This window comes from Scyliorhinus torazame, chromosome 17, assembly GCF_047496885.1.
Source record: "Scyliorhinus torazame isolate Kashiwa2021f chromosome 17, sScyTor2.1, whole genome shotgun sequence".
In the NCBI taxonomy this organism is placed as follows: Eukaryota; Metazoa; Chordata; class Chondrichthyes; order Carcharhiniformes; family Scyliorhinidae; genus Scyliorhinus; species Scyliorhinus torazame.
In genome coordinates, this window is record NC_092723.1 from 150,351,016 (window position 1) to 150,371,536 (window position 20,521).

Here is a 20,521-nt window from a genome sequence, read left to right on the forward strand (position 1 = left end):
AGGATGAAGGACTTAAATTAACACGTGAAAGTTACAACCCTTTGCTGCCCTTTGATTTCACCTTATAGTCATTGGAGGCCTGTACAGAACCAAAGCCACCAGTGGGGCAAAGCAAGTGAAACTTTTGCATGAGATCTTTCAGATTTCTTGGGGGCCAAGAGGAACAGGAGTTCTCCTCCGGGTACTGTAAGGAATCTTTCCATCTCTCCTACTGTCATCTTGTCGTACCCTCCCACACGCAGCGTTGGGTCTGCATGATGACATTATCCTGACATCTATGCAACTACACCACCTGATAGCAGCAGCCCTGCATAATGATCCATTATGAAGTCATTGGGCTGATGAATGACTGGGAGTCTCAGCAGATTGAGCCCTGAGCCACCACACAAGGTCCCCATTGCACAATGGTTTTCAGGCAAGCAAGCATGGCCAACTTATCCAGGCTTCAATCTTTATTCTGCACACGGGAAGTGCATTGAAATAGTTTGTGAGTTGAAAAAGGCATATGTATTATCTTATCCATCACATTCAACCCTTGTAAACATCTAAATGAATTATGGATGAGTAATGTTAACAATAATCGCTTAGCTGTAAGTCTACATAATGTGTGCGAAGCCTTGTAAATATGAAGGAATATTACATGAAGTAAACGTTACACAAAAGGACCAAACACACTGAAGTAGTCTACAGCAGCAGTAGCTATTAATGTTGGTTTCTTGGAGGGTCATCGTTTTAGTCAAATTTGAAACAACTGAGTTAAGTGCAAAGAAAGAAAGATCCACAAAATGTTCATTTTGTTGAAATAAATCTCTGCCAGATTATCACCCAGGAGTCAAAGATTAAAATTGATCCCACAGCCTATTTTGTTCCATAAAACTAAACATTCTTTTCTCTAAAACTGTAAGCTTAAATGACTCTCATCATTTCTGGGGAGAACAACATGAGTGTCTCCTCAAACTGCTCATGTTGGTGCCAGTAATAGCTGTCACCTTCAGTGAAGGCACTGAGACCTACAGAGAAAATTAATTCAAAATGTACAACTTCTGAGAAGCTACTTTGAAGGATCAACTTTCATGTGTTCAGGAGTGAAACTATGGAGAACAAAACTGTTGCCCTAGAACAGCAGGGATCCTCCTTTAATTAGAAGTAGCGCGTATCTTCGGTAGACTACAAGTGTCAGGACCCTATGACGTAAACTCTCCTCAGATTCTCAGTTCAAGACAAGCTGCTGACTATCTTATTTATTAAATTTGAAGTCAAGTGTTAAACCATAAAACTGTCGAGCTAGAGACAAAGGTGCAGGTATAAGCGTGGCCCTGCTCCGTGTTTCTCAACTCCAGATTAAGATTTCAGAATGAGCAAGGAAAATTTGCACTTGTGCAAAAAAAAGAAAATCATAGCTGCATTAAGTAAAGTCCAGTGCAGCTTGTTCCATTCAAAGCTGCTAAGCTTGAGTAAGTCTGCTTTTTAAAATGCCGCATTCATCTGTACAAGAGCCTAGGTCTGCATTATCGTGTAAAACAGTCGCTGTGCAAAATCGGTTCAAGATAATGCTAACTTTTTGCCAAATTAATATCAAAATGCAAGTATGTTTATTTGCGAAACGAGGCAGACATTTTACTCTGTATATTAATTGGAAATCCAGTGAGCAATTTGCTGAAATTCATTTGCAATCTTTTTTAATCCCGGGGCTACATTTCAACAGTCAATCTAAACATCTTGGTTATTTTAATATGTGATATTAATATAAGGAAGCCTTGAGAGGCAGTGTGGCATGTTGAAGATCTACACAGGATCATCAAAAATAGATAGACAGGTGCTTCATAAGAAGGGTGACAGTGCAAAACTGAAGTCTGTGATTCTGTACTTGTCACTGAGTAGTCTGGTTAAATTTTACTTGGGGCAGAATATCTATATTTCTGTCAGTTGTATGAAGTGGCAGTTCTTGTACTGAGATAATGACTGTTGTGCTGTCTACCCATATGAACTGTTGAGCTAAAATACATCTAAATTAGAATTTTCAAGCACAGTGTTCAGAATATATTCATTTTAGAAAAATCAGTGGAAACAGGTATTGGGGTGATTTTTTTGTGTGACTTATTGAGGTGGACAAGGTGGGTCTGCCACAGCCTAAAGGAAGCTGCCCTTTGCCTGACCAATGTTCATATTGTTATGATCCCAGCTGATGTTAACAGTGGACAAGCCAGGAGACATGATAGCGAAAAAATTCACTTGAGTTTACTGATGAACTTTAAACATGAAGACTGAAGCATTTATTAAACAAAGAAAAATAAATTATATTACACCAGACAAAAAAATTGGAAGGATCTCAGTACAAACACCAGAAGATGATTCAAACTCCTCCTGTTCATTACAGACACAAAATCCCAGTTAAGATTTACTACTATCTTAACACCAAGGCTCCTTGCTTGGACTGGCCCAGTTTTCTTTTGGAGGATTTGAGCATTCATTAGATGCTTTTCCCCCCAACTGGTATCTCTCCCTATGTCACCCAAAACCGCACTCTTAAACTCATTATTGCTTCAACTAAAGAGCAAACACATGAGGTCCCTAAACTCAGTCCACAGAAGTCTTGCAGTATTCCTTTTCAAAGAGCATCAAACTCCTGCCTTCACTCTTTGACATACACATTCTGAACTTCTTTTCTGTCTTTCTAGGTGCCTGGGTCACTGGACCCCTGTTGCTAGTCAGCAACAGTTTTTTCTACTTTGGGTTTTGTGCCAAAATCACTAAACTAATAACCCCTTTGTAACCCAGTTCTTCACATTAAGGGTTGGAAAACCTCATTAAAAATGCATGTATACAAACAATCTGGAAAATCTGACCTTTTTGCAAAGAGGCCCTCCAGTATTTCCATCAACAAGCACACAAACTAAACTAAATGAAACCTATGTTCCACTTTTCCTAACACAAATATAACTAAAAGTTATTATGCATTGCCCCTAACTATAGTCAGGACTCATTTTACCATTCCGTTGGCTAGTTGCTCATCCATTTGAAGTAGCTTTCCAATTAAGTTGATATCTTGCACAGGGTGGGAATGAGTTATAAAACTTGACCAATGCATGTTAGTGAATTTATGATACAAAAATTATGTTTGTAATCGAACAATTATAGTATTAGTAAAATTAGTAATAATAACATTAACATTGGGAATACAATTCTTGTGTCCTTAACAGCCATAGGATAAAAATATTTCTCAATAGAATAATGGTGCAATCAATAATACTCGCTTTCTTCTTCTCGAAGATGTGTGCAATTATATTCATAATTGCTAATGGTTAGGCAGGAATAATTAAATATTTTAAAAGCAGATGCAGAAGTATTGATTTTTCCAACCTAACTGTTTTCACTTGTTTCTCTAATTTTTCAACATTACTTTTACCCTTTCCACTTTACAGATTTTGTTTTGCTTCCATGTTCTGTGCTGTCATTTTAATTCAATGCTTTCATTTTATCTATTTTTCATACACAGAAATACATCAGCCAATAGGTACAAAGCAGAAAACACTGAAGGCAGACATGCCAGGAGAACAGAGATAGAGAAATCAAGTTGGATTGGATTAGCATGGCCGGAAGGACAGATAAATCAAGTAAGGAACAAACAGAGGTGGCCAAGCAGATGAAAAAATTGAATAGAAAACAAATGGAGATGGATAGAAAGATAATAGAAAATGGGTTGCATCTTAGATGGTCTTTGCCAAGCATATACACCTTATACACAAGGGAAATTAACATCTTAGTGCAAACATGGTTCCGGCAAAGTAATATTTTAACCTAGCCTGAAAACAACTTTCCATAGGTTTGTCGTTGTTTGACTCTTGTGGGATTAGTTTTTAGTATAAGCCGGAGACTAGTTAAACTGGTATAAATATTCAGTCGTGGCTCTATTATTTTAATAATTATTCTTAAAAGCTAATCCCAGCTTTCAAAATGAATGCAGTTTACTGTAAGTGTTACAGAGACAAGAATGATAAGGGGTCGGTCTTTGAAGAGTTAAGATAGGACTGAGTACAATGCTGCCCACACAGTGATGGAAGAGAATACATGATCCAAACCTAGGGGGTCAGTGTAGTGTTGGACAGAGCCATGTGTAGATGCAAGCATGGAGACAGCTCCTAGCTTGGACCTTTACTGTACCTATGTATATATTTTCTTGCAGTTAATAAATACTTACAGTTGAGCAAATGTGTAAGGAGATTACAGATAGCTGCAAGAAAAATAGGGTGGTATTAGTTGGAGACTTTAACTTTCCCAACATTGACTAGGAAAACCATAGAATTAGGGGTTTGGATGGCAAAACATTTGTTGAGTGTATTCAGGAGGAATTTCTCATTCAGTATGTGGATGGCCCGACTAGAGAGGAGGCAAAATTTGACCATCTCTTGGGAAATAAGGAAGGGCAGGAGACAGAAATGTTAGTGAGGGATCACTTTGGGACCAGTGACCATAATTCCATTAGTTTTAAGATAGCGATGGAGAATGATAGGTCTTGCCCAAAAGTTAAAATTCTAAATTGGGGCAAGGCCAATTTTGATGGTATCAGACAGGAACTTTCAAAAGTTGATTGGGGGAGTCTGTTGGCAGGCAAAGGGATGGCTGGTAAGTGGGAGGCTTTCAAAAGTGTTTTAACCAGGATTCAGGGTAAGCACCTTCCTTTTAGAGTGAAGGGCAAGGCTGGTAGAATTAGGGAACCCTGGATGACTCGGGATATTGAGGCTCTGGTCAAAAAGAAGAAGGAAGCATATGACTTGCATAAGCAGCTGCGATCAAGTGGATATCTTGAAAAGTATAGAGGATGTCGGAGTAGTGTTAAGAGAGAAATCAGGAGGGCAAAAACAGGGACATGAGATTGCTTTGGAAAATAAGGCAAAGAAGAATCCAAAGAGCTTCAACAAATACATAAAGGGCAAAAGACAAACTAGAGAGAGAGTAGCACCTCTTAAGGATCTACAAGATCATCATCTATGTGCGGATCCACAAGAGATGGGTGAGATCCTAAATGAATATCTCTCACTGGTATTTACCGTTGAGAAAGGCATGGATGTTAGGGAACTTAGTGAAATAAATAGCAATGTCTTGAGGAATGTACATATTACAGAGAAGGAGGTGCTGGGGGTCTTAAAGTGCATCATAGTAGGTAAATCCCCGGGACTGATGAAATGTATCCCAGGACGTTGTGGGAGGCTAGGGAGGAAATTGCAGGTCCCCTAGCAGAGATATTTGAATCGTCGACAGCCACTGGCAAGGTGCCTGAAGATTGGAGGGTAGCAAACGTTTGCCTTTGTTTAAGGGCCGCAGGGAAAAGCCTGGGAACTACAGATCGGTGAGTCTAACGTCTGTGATGGGTAAGTTTTTAGAAGGTATTCTGAGTTCATGATGCATCGCTCACAGTTTCTTTCTGAATGACACAAGTACAGTAATCAATAAGGCTAAAGTGATCCTTTAACACATCTCATGCAGCTAACTGGCCACTCAATCCGTATATAAAGGACAGAAAAAAATGATTAATCTGACTCCCAGAGTGAACAACCACAAAAGAAAATAGCAGCTAAGAAAAATCCCATGTTAGCAATGATGTGTGTCAGCTCTGTGATGGGGCATTGTAAGAACATGTCTGGTTGAGGGGAATGCTAGCATACAAGTCCATCATAAGATGGGGAGGACTGGAACAACAGCAAGAGGCACCTGGATACATAGAACATAGAAGAACATAGAACAGTACAGCTCAGTACAGGCCCTTCAGCCCACGATGTTGTGCCGACCATTTATCCTAATCTAAGATCAACCTAACCTACACCCCTTCAATTTACTGCTGTCCATGTGCCTGTCTAAGAGTCGCTTAAATGTCCCTAATGACTCTGACTCCACCACCTCTGCTGGCAGTGCATTCCACACACCCACCACTCGCTGTGAAAAGAACCTACCTCTGGCATCTCCCCTATACCTTCCTCCAACCACCTTAAAATTATGTCCCCTCGTGACAGCCATTTCAACCCTGGGGAAAAGTCTCTGGTTATCCACTCTATCCATGCCTCTGATCACCTTGTACACCTCTATCAAGTCACCTCTCTGCCTTCTTCGCTCCCGTGAGAAAAGCCCTAGCTCCCTCAACCTTTCTTCATAAGACATGCCCTCCTGGATATAGATGAGAAAAAGGTTACACAATGCAAAGAAGATAACGACATGAACATTATCTTAAAATGTTTCCACAGGAAACATATGTACAGGATAGAAAGTTATCGCTACAAAAATCCTCAAAAGAAATGTACTCACACAGAAAACAGTATTCAGTGTAAGAGTAAGAAATGCCAAGAATGAGAAAAGTTTATCCCTGTACTCTCGATCGACCATTTCTGCCTCCAACTGTGTTTAGTACATTCTTGTTGCCTTTGATTTTTCACCCCTTTCAAGAAGGATATTTTGTTTTGATATCTGTTTTAAATATGCTTCTCACTAATTTAAAAACATATCCGCTGCTCTTACGGGCCAGCATACTTTGAAGTAATTTTCTGGATTTACCATACTAATTCAGCTGCTTTCAAACTGTCCTTACAGCTTAACCCCTTTGTAGATCAATCCAGTTGCTCTTCTATCCAATGTATGTGTTGTAGCTGAATGACCAGGATTCAATAGGAATTTTAGTATGAGACATTCTTGGAGGGTATATCACATGGTGTTCTATTCACATGCCACCTGACAATATGATAACTGGTCTGACCATGTGACTTCTATAAATGTTAAAAGGTGTGTCCTCTATGTTCAGTTTGATATCTGGTGGGTTTGGGCCTATAGGCTAAGGCATGAACTCGCTAATGGGAGCTGAGGCCCCCTCGGGCTCCTTGGAAGTGGAAGGGGCCCACCGGGTCCCTGCGAGGAGGCCAAAGGCTGGAGAACCATCTAGGGCGATGATCGTGCAATTTCACCGCTTCAATGACAGAGGGGTTGTTCTGAGATGGGCCAAGAAGGTACGAAGTAGCAGATGGGAAAATGCGGTGATACGAGTGCATCAGGATTGGAGTGCGGAGGTGGCGAGAAGGAGGGCGAGTTTCAATCGAGCCAAGGAGGTGCTGCATAAGAAGAAAGTGAAGTTTGGGATGTTGCAGCCGGCGCAACTATGGGTCACACACCAGGATAGACATTACTATTTTGAAACGTCGGAAGAAGCATGGACCTTCATTCAAAAAGAGAAACTGGACCAGAACTGAGGGACTGATGTTGGAGGGGAGACAACAATGTTGATGTATAGAGGTCTAAATTGGGGAGGGGGGGACACTGAGAAATGTGGGCGCCGGTGGAAGGGGAAAAAGAGACACAGGCGGGGGATGGGGAATGGGAACGGGGCGGTAGGGGGAGCTGCGCCATGGGGGGCGGGATGTTTCTAGAAAGCGGGGGTTTCTTTTTCTTTTCCCGCGCCAGAGAGATGATGGTGGGAAGATAGGCGCAAGGAGGATGGGAGTTCCTCACACGGGGGGGTCAAGGAGAGAGCAGGAGAAGCAGGGGTCAGTTGAAGTCAGCTGCCTTTCGGAAGCAATATGGGGGAGTAACCATGCTAGATGGGGATCTAGCGGGGGGCTGGGGGGACGGGGACGGGGACAACTGGGTTGCTGCTGCTGAGATCGAAAGGGAGCTGGTAAGAGAAAAGGTGGTCGAGGCGGGAATGCGCCGCCTGGGGGACGGGTGGGTGCACGGAACGGGGACGTGGGACTGGCCCAGAGAGGGTGATGGCTAGTCGACAGGGGAGGGGGGGCGGGCAGCCCCCCAGTCCGGCTGATCACGTGGAACGTGAGAGGTCTAAATGGGCCAATTAAGAGGGCCCGAGTGTTCGCGCACTTAAACGGACTGAAGGCAGACGTGGCCATGCTTCAAGAGACGCGTCTGCAGGTGGCGGACCAGGTTAGGTTAAGGAAAGGATGGGTGGGACAGGTGTTCCACTCAGGGCTGGACGCAAAGAATAGAGGGGTGGCCATATTGGTGGGGAATCGGGTGTCGTTCGAGGCTAGGAACATTGTAGCGGACAGCGGGGGCAGATATGTGATGGTGAGTGGCAGACTGCAGGGAATGGAGGTCGTGCTGGTCAACGTATATGCCCCGAACTGGGATGATGCGGGATTTATGAAGCGGATGCTGGGACGCATCCCGGACCTGGAGGTAGGAAAACTGGTAATGGGGGGGGGACATCAACACCGTGCTAGACCCAGGGTTAGACAGATCTAGATCCAGGACCGGAAGAAGGCCGGCAGCGGCCAAGGTGCTTAGGGGGTTTATGGACCAAATGGGGGGAGTGGATCCATGGAGATTTGCTAGGCCGCTGACCAAAGAGTTCTCCTTTTTCTCCCATGTCCATAAGGTATACTCCCTGGATAGATTTCTTTGTTTTGGGAAGGTCACTGATTTCGAGGGTGGAAGGAATGGAGTACTCGGCCATAGCTGTTTCAGACCATGCCCACATTGGGTGGATCTGGAACTAGGAGAGGAGAGGGAACAGCGTCCACTCTGACAACTGGATGTGGGATTATTGGCGGATGAGGGAGTCTGCGGAAGGGTGCGGGGATGTATCGAAAGGTACCTGGAGGCCAATGATGATGGGGAGGTCCGAGTGGGGGTAGTATGGGAAGCGCTGAAGGCGGTGGTCAGGGGAGAGTTGATCTCCATCAGGGCTCACAAGCGGAAAACAGAGCCAAAGAGAGGGAGAGATTACTGGGGGAGATTTTGAGTGTGGATAAAAAATATGCGGAGGCCCTGGACGAGGGACTATATAGGGAGAGGCGACGACTCCAGACGGAGTTTGACCTGCTGACCACAGGGAGGGCAGAGGCATAGAGGAGGAAGGCACAGGGGATGAGATATGAATATGGGGAAAAGGAGAGTCGCCTGTTGGCCCACCAGCTTCGTAAGAGGACAGCGGCGAGGAAAATAGGGGGAGTTAGGGATGGAACGGGAACTACGGTGCAGAGAGCAGGGAAGGTAAATGAGGTGTTCAAGACCTTTTACAAGAGGTTATATAGGTCCCAACGCCCGGAGGGAAAAGAGGGGATGCAGCAGTTTCTGGACCAACTAAGGTTCCCGAGGGTGGAGGAGCAGGAGGTGGCAGGCCTGGGGACGCCAATTAGGGTGGACGAGGTGTGACCAAAGGGCTGGGGAACATGCAGGCAGGAAAGGCCCCGGGATCTGACGGGTTCCTGGTGGAATTTTACAGGAAATATGTGGACTTGCTGGCCCCGCTGCTGGCAAGAACCTTTAACGAGGCCAGAGAAGGGGGGACCCTACCCCTGACAATGTCGGAGGCGACGATATCACTAATCCTGAAGCGAGATAAAGACCCGCTGCAATGCGGGTCTTATAGGCCTATCTCGCTCCTGAATGTGGACGCCAAGTTGCTGGCAAATGTGCTGACAATGAGGATAGAGGATTGTGTCCCGGGGGTGGTGCACGAAGATCAGACAGGGTTCGTAAAGGGGAGACAATTGAATGTCAATGTGCGACAGCTATTGGGGGTGATAATGATGCCCCCAGCAGAGGGGGAGGCAGAGATAGTGGCGGCAATGGATGCAGAGAAGGCATTTGATAGGGTAGAGTGGGAGTATCTATGGGAGGTGCTGAGGAGGTTCGGGTTCGGGGAGGGGTTCGTCAGCTGGGTTAAACTCTTCTATGGGGCCCCAATGGCAAGTGTAGTCACAAATCGGCAAAGGTCGGAGTATTTTCGGCTACATAGGGGAACAAGACAGGGATGCCCGCTGTCCCCATTACTGTTTGCGCTGGCAATTGAACCACTGGCCATAGCGCTGAGAGACTCCAGGAAATGGAGAGGGGTGGTTAGAGGGGGAGAGGAACACCGAGTGTCACTCTACGCAGATGACCTACTGCTGTATGTGGCGGATCCAGTGGGGGGGATGACAGAGGTTATGCAGATATTGAGGGAGTTTGGAGATTTCTCGGGATATAGGCTTAACATGGGAAAGAGTGAGCTTTTCGTGATACACCCTGGGGACCAGAGTAGAGGGATAGGTGGCCTGCCGCTAAGGAGAGTGGAAAGAAACTTCCGATACCTGGGGATTCAGATAGCCAGGAGCTGGGGAACCTTACACAGACTCAATCTGACTCGGCTGGTGGAGCAAATGGAAGAGGATTTCAAAAGGTGGGAAATGCAGCCGCTGTCACTGGCGGGCAGAGTGCAGGCAATTAAGATGATGGTCCTCCCGAGGTTCCTATTTGTGTTTCAATGTCTCCCTATATTGATCCCGAAGGCCTTTTTCAAAAAAATAGATAAGAGCATCATGAGCTTTGTGTGGGCAGGGAAGGCCCCGAGGGTAAGGAGCGGGTTCCTGCAACGTAGCAGGGACAAAGGGGGACTGGCGTTGCCAAATTTGGGTGACTATTACTGGGCCGCCAATGTGGCGATGATCCGTAAGTGGATGATAGAGGGAGAGGGGGCAGCGTGGAAAAGGCTGGAGATGGCGTCCTGTAAAGGAATGAGCTTAAAAGCGCTGGTGACGGCGCCACTACCGCTTTCCCCGAAAAGGTTTACCATGAACCCAGTGGTGGCGGCAACATTAAGTATCTGGGGGCAATGGAGGCGACAGAGGGGTGTGCTGGGAGCCTCGGTGTGGTCCCCGATCAGGAACAACCACAGGTTTGCCCCAGGTAGGTTGGACGGAGGGTTCCAGAGCTGGCACCGGGCAGGAATTAGGAGAGTGGGAGACTTATTTATAGATGGGACGTTTGCAAGCTTGGGAGTGCTAGAGGAAAAGTATGAGCTGCCTCCGGGGAATATCTTTAGGTATATGCAGGTGAGGGCATTCACGAGACAACAGGTGAGGGAATTTCCGCTGCTCCTGACACAGGGGATCCAGGATAGAGTGCTTTCGGGGGTGTGGGTTGGGGAGGGCAAAGTGTCCGAAATATACCGGGAGATGAGAGAAGAGGGGGAGGAGCAGGCAGAAGAACTGAAAGGAAAATGGGAAGAAGAGCTCGGGGAGGAGATTGAGGAGGGTTTGTGGGCTGATGCCCTAAGTAGGGTAAATTCCTCTTCCTCGTGTGCCAGGCTTAGCCTGGTCCAATTTAAGGTGCTACATAGAGCACATATAACGGGAGCAAGGTTGAGCAGGTTCTTCGGAGTGGAGGACAAGTGCGGGAGGTGAGAGGGAAGCCCGGCGAACCACACACATATGTTTTGGTCGTGCCCGGCACTGGAGGAGTATTGGAGGGGAGTGGCGGGAGTGATCTCGAAGGTGGTGAAGGTCCGGGTCAAGCCAAGCTGGGGGTTAGCTATATTTGGGGTAGTGGATGAGCCGGGAGTGCAGGAGGCGAAAGAGGCCGATATTGTGGCCTTTGCGTCACTAGTAGCCCGGCATAGGATTTTACTCATGTGGAAGGAAGCGAAATCCCCCGGCGTGGAGGCCTGGATAAACGATATGGCAGGGTTCATAAAACTGGAGCGGATGAAGTTTGCGCTGAGAGGATCGGCTCAGGAGTTCACCAGGCGGTGGCAACCGTTCCTCGACTATCTAGCGGAACGTTAGGGGAGCGAGGGAAGGGGTAAATTGTTTGTGTTCTAGATGGGGTGAAGGGGCGGGGGGGGGAGCACTATTTCCTGTTTTTTTGTTAGTTCACTATTTTATTTAAACAATGTTATCTATCAGTTATCATGTTACCGTTTTTGTTGATTTGTAAGGGGGAAAAATTGTGTTTGAAAACTTTAATAAAATATATATATATTTTTTTTTTAATATATTGAACTCAAAACCCTTTTCATTACTAATAAAAGCTTCCATGGCCTTACCCAAACCTGCTTGAGAGACTAGGTTTTATCTCTTACTTCCTTTCTTCCAACCTTCAAAAAGCCCCCTTAAGGTATATTTTTTGCCTATGCCTTTAAACATCTTCTCTAACCTTTTCTTTATTGCTTGACATTTATTCTTTTCACTTGTGAAGAATTTTGGAATGCTTTCCACATTCAATGCATCAACCAAGTGCAAGCTTTTGTCATGTCTCTATCATTAAAGACAAACCTAGTGCAAGACTACAGGTTGCAGAATGCAGCATAAAGCAGAGCTCGTGGTCACATGTCAGTAAATAAGATATTGTTCAATGATCCAGGGGGAAAAGCCTTAAAGATCAATCAAATTTTTAGGAGAGCTCAGAACCTATAGAGTAGAATTGCCATGGTGGTTTTCCCAATCTTCCACTATTTTTAGGACAGAAGATTAGGAAAATTCCTATAAAATTTCCAACTCATGCCAGTTAACACGAGTGATGCCATAGGACAACTCTTCCCTGTACTGCTGTGTACCATTCAACAGGAGCAAGAGCAATAGTTTTGTTGTATGCATGAACCTTTAAGGAGGCATTTCTTAAACTGCCATCAATGATGACCACAGATGCCCCCCCTGCTGTTTGCACTCGTGATTGAGCCATTGGCCATCGCATTAAGAAGTTCGGGGGTATGAACAAAGAACAAAAAACAAAGAAAAGTACAGCCCAGGAACAGGCTTTTCGGCCCTCCAAGCCCGTGCCGACCATGCTGCCCGACTAAACAACAATCTTCTACACTTCCTGGGTCCGTATCCCTCTATTCCCATCCTATTCATGTATTTGTCAAGGTGCCCCTTAAATGTCACTATCGTCCCTGCTTCCACCACCTCCTCCGGTAGCAAGTTCCAGGCACCCACTACCCTCTGTGTAAAAAAACTTGCCTCGTACATCTACTCTAAATCTTGCCCCTCGCACCTTAAACCTATGCCCCCTAGTAATTAACCCCTCTACCCTGGGGAAAAGCCTCTGACTATCCACTCCGTCTTTGCCCCTCATAATTTTGTAGACCTCTATCAGGTCGCCCCTCAACCTCCGTCGTTCCAGTGAGAACAAACCAAGTTTATTCAACCGCTCTTCATAGCTAATGCCCTCCATACCAGGCAACATTCTGGTAAATCTCTTCTGCACCCTCTCTAAAGCCTTTACATCCTTCTGGTAGTGTGGCAACCAGAATTGAACACTATACTCCAAGTGTGGCCTAACTAAGGTTCTATACAGCTGCAACATGACTTGCCAATTCTCATACTCAATGCCCCGGCCAATGAAGGCAAGCATGCCGTATGCCTTCTTGACTACCTTCTCCACCAATGTTTCCCCTTTCAGCGACCTGTGGTCCTGTACTCCTAGATCTCTCTGACTTTCAATACTCTTGAGGGTTCTACCATTCACTGTATATTCCCTACCTGCATTAGACCTTCCAAAATGCACTACCTCACATTTGTCCGGATTAAACTCCATCTGCCATCTCTCCGCCCAAGTCTCCAAACAATCTAAATCCTGCTGTATCCTGTGACAGTCCTCATCACTATCCACAATTCCACCAACCTTTGTGTCATCTGCAAACTTACTAATCAGACCAGTTACATTTTCCCCCAAATCATTTATATATACTACAAACAGCAAAGGTCCCAGCACTGATCCCTGTGGAACACCACTAGTCACAGCCCTCCAATTAGAAAAGCATCCTTCAATTGCTACTCCCTGCCTTCTATGACCTAGCCAGTTCTGTATCCACCTTGCCAGCTCACCCCTGATTCAGTGTGACTTCACCTTTTGCACTAGTCGACCATGAGGGACCTTGTCAAAGGCCTTACTAAAGTCCATATAGACAACATCCACTGCCCTACCTGCATCAATCATCTTTGTGACCTCCTCGAAAAACTCTATCAAGTTAGTGAGACACGACCTCCCCTTCACAAAACCATGCTGCCTCTCACTAATATGTCCATTTGCTTCCAAATGGGAGCAGATCCTGTCTCGAAAAATTCTCTCCAGTAATTTCCCTACCACTGACGTAAGGCTCACCAGCCTGTAGTTCCCTGGATTATCCTTGCTACCCTTCTTAAACAGAGGAGCAACATTGGCTATTCTCCAGTCCTCCGGGACATCACCTGAAGACAGTGAGGATCCAAAGATTTCTGTCAAGGCCTCAGCAATTTCCTCTCCAGCCTCCTTCAGTATTCTGGGGTAGATCCCATCAGGCCCTGGGGACTTATCTACCTTAATATTTTTCAAGACGCCCAACACCTCGTCTTTTTGGATCTCAATGTGACCCAGGCTATCTACACACCCTTCTCCAGACTCAACATCTACCAATTCCTTCTGCTTATCATCATAGAATTTACAGTGCAGAAGGAGGCCATTCGGCCCATCGAGTCTGCACCGGCTCTTGGAAAGAGCACACTACCCAAGGTCAACACCTCCACCCTATCCCCATAACCCAGTAACCCCACCCAACACTAAGGGCAATTTTGGACACTAAGGGCAATTTATCATGGCCAATCCACCTAACCTGCATATCTTTGGATTGTGGGAGGAAACCGGAGCACCCGGAGGAAACCCACGCACACACGGGGAGGATGTGCAGACTCCGCACAGACAGTGACCCAAGCCGGAATCGAACCTGGGACCCTGGAGCTGTGAAGCAATTGTGCTATCCACAATGTTACCGTGCTGCCCTTTGGTGAATACTGATGCAAAGTATTCATTTAGTACCTCGCCCAGTTCCTCTGGCTACACACATAGATTCCCTTGCCAATCCTTCAGAGGGCCAACCCTTTCCCTGGCTACCCTCTTGCTTTTTATGTATGTGTAAAAAGCCTTGGGATTTTCCTTAACCCTATTTGCCAATGATTTTTTGTGACCCCTTCTAGCCCACCTGACTCCTTGCTTAAGTTCCTTCCTACTTTCCTTATATTCCACACAGGCTTCATCCGTTCCCAGGCTTTTAGCCCTGACAAATGCCTCCTTTTTTTTCGATGAGGCCTACAATATCTCTCGTTATCCAAGGTTCCTGAAAATTGCCGTATTTATCCTTCTTCCTCACAGGAACATGCCGGTCCTGAATTCCATTCAACTGACACTTGAAAGTCTCCCACATGTCAGATGTTGATTTACCCTCAAACATCCGCCCCCAATCTAGGTTCTTCAGTTCCCCCCTAATATTGTTATAATTAGCCTTCCCCCAATTTAGCACATTCACCCTAGGACCACTCTTATCCTTGTTCACCAGCACTTTAAAACTTACTGAATTGTGGTCACTGTTTCCGAAATGCTCCCCAACTGAAACTTCTACCACCTGGCCGGGTTCATTCCCCAATACCAGGTCCAGTACAGCCTCTTCCCTAGTTGGACTGTCTACATATTGTTTTAAGAAGCCCTCCTGGATGCTCCTTACAAACTCTGCCCCGTCTAAGCCCCTGGCGCGAAGTGAGTCCCAGTCAATATTGGGGAAGTTGAATCCTCCCATCACCACAACCCTGTTGTTTTTGCTCTTTTCCAAAATCTGTCTACCTATCTGCTCCTCTATCTCCCGCTGGCTGTTGGGAGGCCTGTAGTAAACCCCCAACATTGTGACTGCACCCTTCTTATTCCTGATCTCTACCACAGAGCCTCACTGCCCTCTGAGGTGTCCTCCCGTAGTACAGCTGTGATATTCTCCCTAACCAGTAGCGCAACTCCGCCACCCCTTTTACATCCCCCTCTATCCCGCCTGAAATATCTAAATCCTGGAACATTTAGCTGCCAATCCTGCCCTCCCCTCAACCAGGTCTCTGTAATGGTAACAACATCATAGTTCCAAGTACTAATCCAAGCTCTAAGTTCATCTGCCTTACCCGTAATACTTCTTGCCCCCAATGGAAAGGGATAGAGCATAGGGTGTCCTTATATGTCGATGACTTGTTATTATACTTGTCGGGACCAAGTGTGTCAATAGGGGGAATACAGGAGCTGCTTCGGGTGTTTGGGTCTTTCTCAGGGTACAAATTTAATCTCTATAAGAGTGAATATTTTGCAGTATCTCAGCAAGGGATGGGGGCAGGGGTGGGGGGGGTGGGGGGGGGGGAGGGGCGGGCTGCCATTCTGTAAGGCAGGGACTCACTTTAGATACCTGGGAGTTCAGGTTGCCTGAGATTGGGGGGGGCTCCGTAGGTACAACATTTCTAGTTTGGTGGGGAAGATGAAAGCTGATCTGGCAAAGTGGGATGGTTCCCCTCTGTCACTGGCGGGTCGGGTACAGGCGGTTAAAATGAATGTGCTGCCACGATTCCTGTTTATTTTTCAATGCCTACCGATTTTCCTGCCAAAGGCATTTTTTACAGTGATTGAAGGGATGATTACCTCGTTCATCTGGGGAGGGAAGGTGACCAGAATTAAAAAGGTGCCACTACAGAGAGGAAGGCAGGCAGGGGCTTTGGGTCTTCCGAACCTGATGTATTATTACTGGGTGGCGAATGTGGAGAAGGTACGGAACTGGGTCAGAGGGTTGACTCCCAATGGGTCAGAATGGAGGAGAGTTTGGGTAGAGGGTCAGGATTGAAGGCGCTAGCGACAGCGCCGCTCCCGATGGCCCCGGGGAGATACTCAGGGAGTCCAGTAGTAATAGCTTCGTTGAGAATTTGGAGGCAGTTTCAACAGCACTTTGGGTTGGGGGCAGGGTCAAGGGAAATGTTGATTCGGGGGAACCATAGATTTGAGCCAGGGAAGTGGGATGGACATTTTCGGAGATGGGAGGAGAAAGGAATTAGGACACTAAAATATTTATTTCTTAGGGGTCCTTTTGCAGGATTGAAGGAGCTGGGAGCAAAGTATGGGCTGGAGCAGGGGAACATATTTAGATCCATGCAGGTTCAAGACCTTGCCAGAAAGGAGATACAGAGCTTCCCAGTAGAGGCGGCTTCCACATTGCTGAAGGAGGTACTGGAGAAGGGGGTAGTATCGGCAGTTTACGGGACTATTTTGGAGGAGGAGAAGGCGCCACGAGAAGGGATCAAGGCAAAGTGGGAGGAAGAGTTGGGAGAGGGTATGGAGGAGGGGTTCTGGTGTGAGGTGCTCCGAAGGGTGAATGCCTCCACCTCATGTGCGAGGTTGGGGCTGTTACAGCTGAAGGTGGTGCATAGAGCGCACCTTACAAGGGCAAGGATGAGCCGGCTCTTTGAGGGGGCAGAAGATGTGTGTGAACGTTGCGGAGGAGGCCCCGCAAACTACATTCATACGTTTTGGTCCTGTCTAAAGCTGGAGGGTTACTAGCAGGAGGTGTCGAAAGTGGTGCACGTGAAACTGGACCCGGGCCCTCGGGGGGCCATATTCGGGGTGTCGGGCCAGCTGGGGTTGGAAACGGGCATGGAGGCAGATGTTGTAGCCTTCACCTCGTTGATCATCCGAAGGCGGATCCTGTTAGGGTGGAGATCAACCTCTCCACCCTGTGCCCTGGCGTGGTGGGGGACCTGCTGGAATTCTTAATGCTTGAAAAGGTCAAATTTGAACTGAGGGGAAGGATGGAGGGGTTCTACAATTCATTATGCACTTTCGAGAATTGGATCACATCGAACATTAGGGGGGTTGGGGGCTGGGAGGATTGGGGGGAGGGGGACTGCATGTGTTAATGATGACTATCAGTGATTCCTCATTCCTTTTTGTCATTTGTTATGTTAACATGCGGAACCAATGTCTGGGATTTTGTGGGAGGATGGGATCGTTGTTATTGATATGGGGATTGATATTGCATTCGTTACTGATTATTGTTTATTGTTGGGTGTAAATTTGGGAGAAAATGTGAAAAAGGAGGAGAATAAAAAATAATTTTTAAAAAATGATTATGAGAGATACAGGCCAAGGTTTTACATGGTGACACGGGTGCAAATTCCCTCGAGACGCCAAAACCCATAAAAACGCTGGCAAGATATGGGACTTGATTGTCCCCGCCCTTCGCCATTGTCAGAATGGGGTACCCACCCAGGAAACCTCATTAAAATGCATTTCCATCTAATTAACGGGCTTCCCCACTGTATTGTTCCTCCATAAAGGGATCTCTACCCTTGCCGCTCTGACGCCACATCACCGAGATCTACAACAGGAACCAGGCGACGGGAACCCACCAGGGATGCACAGGTAAGTACAGCCTCCTAGGGAGAGAGTGACATGCCTGGATAGTACCATGGAATTGCCCCGGCACTGCCCCCTGGCATCATGGCACTGCCTCCTGGAACTGCCAATTGGTACTCTGTCATTGCCCTCTGGCATTGCCAGGGAGCTCCCTCAGTGGAGATCCATTGGGGGGGGGTAGGTTGGTTCCTGTGTCTGTGGGGTTGGGTTCTTCATGCGAGTAGCGAAAGGGGCCCATGTGCATGTTAGGGGAGATCTTCATTTTGTTCGCCGGAGAGAAGGAACCCTTTAAAAAGGGTGTCCCAATTTGTGGAACGCCGATACTGCCGCTCTTTCAGGCCCCGCCCCACCAGATTGACGGCATGGGGCACACCTCCAAGATTTTCCTCTTCGATGTACTGGGTAATATGGTGAGAAAAGCCGACTCTGCAGCCGACATGCTGCACACTGCTTTTCTCACCTGGTCCAGCACTTAGAAGAAAAAAGAGAAAACTCCACCCACAGGATGTGTTGCAGTATTCCATCAATCTGAACATCTAGCTATGATTGACAGCTCATGACCACATCAAAAGCAGTTAAGCGATTTCTGTTGAGAAAAAGAGGAAGTGAAAGCACTTAACTCCTAGATGTTTATAAACATTTTGCTTAGTTTCACAGCGGGGTACTTGAGATCCATTCAAGCATGAAGGGAAATGAAAATAAGCAATCTAGACATCTAGTTGTCTGGAAGCTGTCAATTATAGCCCAGTAAAAGCCTTCCTCTTTGAAGTGAATAGAAGACATGCAGATCAAAGGATATGAGGGGGCTTAAACCCTGGCATGTGGTTCTTGCTTCCTATGAAGTTATAGCTGCTACTTTCTCTGCCTGAGGCAGTAGCTGTAAAGGTCAGGTGAGTTTTAGAGCAGTGATTTTTTTTTCCACTGTTTCTGTCTGGACTTCTTTTTAGCTTCTAAGGCGGGGTGACTAATTAGGAGGGGGGTGTCTCTGTAATGGGGGATCTCTTATATTGGGGTCTCTGAAAGGGGTTCTCTGTTATTGGGGGTTCTGGTGGGAGAATCTGATGGCGGTCTCTGATGGGTGTCTCTGATGGGAGTCTCTGGTAGCGGGTCTGATGGGAGGGCTCTGGTGAGGTGGGCTAGAGGGTAGAGTGGGCAAGTTTTTGCATTCTGGGGGAGGGGACCCTCCCATGGATGACTTGGGGGCACTTACCTGAAATAAGGCTCCCCAATCCATTGCAAGGTCACCACGTGAGGGACACATCGGGAAATGCTTGTACCAATCCACACCTGTATGAATCATAGAAACCAGACAGTGCAGAAGGAGGCCATTCGGCCCATTGAGTCTGCACCGACCCTTTGAAAGAGTACTCCACCCAAGCTCACGTCCCCGCCAATTCCCAATAATCCATTAACCTAACCTACATATTTTGTTTTGTGAACTAAGGGGCAATTTAGCATGGTCAATCCATCTAACCTGTACATCTTTGGACTGTGGGACGAAATTGGAGGACCCGGAGGAAACCCACGAAGACATGAGGAGAAAATGCAAACTTCACATAGTCACCCAAGGCTGGAATTGAACTGAGGTCCCTGATGCTATGTGGTAGCAGTGCTAACCACTGTGCCACCTTGCTGCCCAGCCTATACGGCCAGAGAATTACAGTAGTGTGGATAATCCAGTGGCCAGCCCATTATTAGGATGCAAATGGGCCACTTTGGCCTATTTTCATCCTCCCACTGGCGTGAGGCGTGAATGCCGTTGCCGCCACAAATGAGGAACTGGAGTATTGGAAATGGATCGGCGTCTGCAGGCAGCGGAGAATGCCGCCCATCATCTCCACTTGGAGTTGTTCAGTATGTTGGTCACTCGCCTTCAGTACTCTCTATACTGCAGAGCAGCCTTCTCCTCCTCAGGCAAAGCGTCAACAGGCAAAGCGAAGGGTGGAGGGGTTTGCCTCCTCATCAACTCTTCCTGGTGCTTGGATGTGGCGACCCTGGCGACCTACTGCTCCCCGGAACTGGAATACCTGACCGTGGTGTGCCGCCCATACTATCTTCCACGTGAGTTCACTTCAGCCATTATCACAGCGGTCTACATCCCACCCCAGGCAGAAGTGAGGAAGGCCCTGGACGAACTGTACACAGTTCTAAACAATTACAATACAGAACATCCAAAGGCCTTGTTCGTCGTGGCCGGGGACTTCAACAAGGCCAACCTCAAGAGTGTACTGCCAAAATTCCACCAGCCCATCTCCTGTCCCACCAGGGGCGACAACACTCTTGACCACTGCTACTCAAAAATCAAGGGCGCCTACCATTCCATCCCCCGACTGCACTTTGGGAAATCAGACCATAAGACGGTGCTCCTTCTCCCGGCATACAAGCAGAAACTCAAGTGGGAGAATCCAGCTAAGAAGATCGTGCAGTCCTGGTCCGAGGAAACAGAAGAGCACTTACGTGACTGCTTAGAGACAGTGGACTGGTCCATATTTAAGAACTCAGGAAGCAACTTAAATGAGTATGCCGCCACCGTCACAGATTACATCAGCAAATGTGTGGACGACTGCGTGCCAAAGAAAGC

General features: G+C 46.9%; 1 long non-coding RNA gene across 1 annotated transcript in view; it reads left to right on the top strand.

Moving 5' to 3' along the window:
• Nucleotides 1-17,927, top strand: part of LOC140393585 (uncharacterized) — a 35,410-nt gene extending 17,483 nt beyond the window's left edge. Inside the window, exons 2-3 of the long non-coding RNA XR_011935680.1 lie at nt 3,497-3,614; nt 17,862-17,927. This is a non-coding gene — a long non-coding RNA (uncharacterized lncRNA). The remainder of the gene's footprint in view (nt 1-3,496; nt 3,615-17,861) is intronic.
• The last annotated feature ends 2,594 nt before the right edge of the window (nt 17,928-20,521 follow it).